Here is a 2428-nt window from a genome sequence, read left to right as displayed (position 1 = left end):
CTTTCCATCAATTGATAGTGGCTCCCATCTAGCAAAAAACTCTTTCGGTCTTGGATAAGCATACCCATTTGTCAACCATGACCATTTTTAGATTGAAATTAAATTTGTAAATTATTCACCTGACAAAGGGTTGGATGAACTGGTGAAATTGGGAAATAGTTTGGATTCTAGAGTTAGTAGTTCTGGGGAGAGGGGAATGAGGTAGTGTTGGGGCTCTTGTCTCCAAGGCGATAAGTTTGATGTAAATTATTGAAGTTCATTGTTTCATGTGCTCTTATTCTCTACCTAGTTATCATATTCTACGCCTACTTTTTTCCTTTATAAATTTCGAATGGACCGCTTCTTAATTTGTTGTAAATAGATTGTAGGATTTGCTATATTTTTCCTGTAATGTTTTGATGATAGTTTTTAAAATGGATCCGAAAAATGCTTTTAGTCATCAGAAAAATCATGGATCCGATCAAACCAAGTGCAATCAAGTGCAATCAAATCAAATCTTTCAGAGATACGAACAGGGTGAAATACGATGTATATGAAATCAAATAAAATCTTCCATAGATTTGAACAGGATGAAATATGAAATTTTCAGCAGATGGGCTCATTCTACAAAGATTAGTATTAGAGAGCATGAAAAGCATTATATCCTCATCCGTCAGGTGAGAGATTGCAGTGAAATGAGGCCAGTGATAGGCATGATCATATACTGTTTCTCCCCTCTCAACATGGCCTCATCCAGATGAGTGTCTTCATTGTTTGGAGATGTTGTTGAACTGAGGGGTTTTGTTTGTTCTGTCAAATCCCTCGCGTCTCCCATCCATAAATTGTCCCCTGAATCAAATAATTTTGTCTCAACTTTGTAGCCCTGCACACTATCATTTACTGAAAATTTCAAAAGAAATGCTCGATAAAATTCCCTATTTTTTGAAATTTTCCGATTCATGTGTAGGTTTTCAATTCCCCGTAGATCTTGACACAAAATAGAAAGAAAGAAAACCCCCAAGTGTTGCAATTAAGGGTTTACTAAATGAGAAAACAGATTGTGAAATTACCGAGTAAAAGAGCGTAGCTGCTACAACTTTGGTTGGATTTGAAACTTATGTGGGAGAAAGGCTATTAATGGCGGCATTGAGGAGCTTCCCTGAACCTATACTGAGCAGCACATCCCTTCCATCCGTAATGGCATTCCCTATGAGAGGATGAAGGAGCACGAATCTCTCTCTAATTTAGGGGCGACCACTGATCTCTGGCTATCACATCCAATATCAGGCGAGCACAACGGTTGCTCCCACTTCAGCATTTGCGATCCAAATAGGGTCTCCACTGCATTATAGAAAAATGATGCATGCATATTCTTCAAATTTCAAATTTCTAGAGTTTAGGAAGAGTAATTCAGTTAAAAATTTCTACAATGAAGAGTTGGAAGCGAAATAGAGCGAACAAATGAGAAAAATACACATGTTGAATAAAAAGTCATTTAGGGTGAAGTAAATGAAATCTTCCATACTGAGGATCTAATTTGAAGATACTCTTTTTAGTTCATATTTTATCAGTTATTTTTTTATTCAAAATTTCAGAGCTTTAGGATTGTAAAGCGCTAGACTTTTATGAAGGAATTCGCTCAAGGATCTTAATTTTTGTGGATGGACATCAGGGAAATGAACAATCCGAAGGTAAAGAACAAAAACTGAGAGTTTCACCTTGAAAAGTATCAACGAAGACGTAGCCATGGCCAGAGCAAGAGGCCTCTGCTCCACCCGAGACCGTCCAACCTGCCTGAATTGCTAGCTTTTGTTGGAAAATTTCCGATAATTACAAGACAGGCGACATTGAATAGAAGGCATAGTAAGTAGCCCCAACATCAACGATATTGAAAGGAGATCTAGAAAACAATATTAAATACTTGGTGTCCTCGGTGGTTAACTCCTCATTTGGGCCAATTAGAGAGAGATGCACATAAACGGTCGGCAACAGTTAAAAACTTTAAGAAAGTCGCTTCTAAAACAAGATATAAAATCTTGACAAATCTTTCATTATTTTGAAAAAATAAAATTATTTTTATTGGTCAATCTCTCAATTTTTTATTCTAATTATGATTAATATTGGTAATTATTTTCAAATCATAATTCTTCTATATAAAATATTGATGAATCTCAATAATAATAGAAAGTCCATTAATCACTATGGAATAGTACAAATCAAAATTGAACATTGTTTTACCTCATGGAATATTATGAGGATCGTTACATATACTTTAAATCAATAGTTAAACTTAAATATTGATGATATATACTTAAAGTAACTAATAATTATGATAATAATTGGTTAGTTCACTTTAATTTCTCCAATAATATATAATATTTAGGCGACTCAAATCTAATCATGTATCAAATATTGTGACGAATATCTGAGTTAAATTTTTTCGATAAAA

General features: G+C 34.5%; 1 long non-coding RNA gene across 1 annotated transcript; it reads right to left on the bottom strand.

Moving 5' to 3' along the window:
• Nucleotides 1-533: 533 nt before the first annotated feature.
• LOC149538877 (uncharacterized) lies at nucleotides 534-1852 on the bottom strand. The gene is made up of 3 exons (XR_016355855.1): nucleotides 1698-1852; nucleotides 1050-1320; nucleotides 534-869 (listed from the first exon to the last, which is right to left on the bottom strand). It is a non-coding gene; the product is annotated as an uncharacterized LOC149538877 (long non-coding RNA).
• Between the last annotated feature and the right edge of the window lie 576 nt (nucleotides 1853-2428).

The sequence above is a fragment of the Cupressus sempervirens genome, chromosome 9 (assembly GCF_028749045.1).
Source record: "Cupressus sempervirens isolate cs-2001-9-10 chromosome 9, ASM2874904v1, whole genome shotgun sequence".
NCBI classification, from domain to species: domain Eukaryota; kingdom Viridiplantae; phylum Streptophyta; class Pinopsida; order Cupressales; family Cupressaceae; genus Cupressus; species Cupressus sempervirens.
This window is presented reverse-complemented; position numbering and strand designations above follow the sequence as displayed.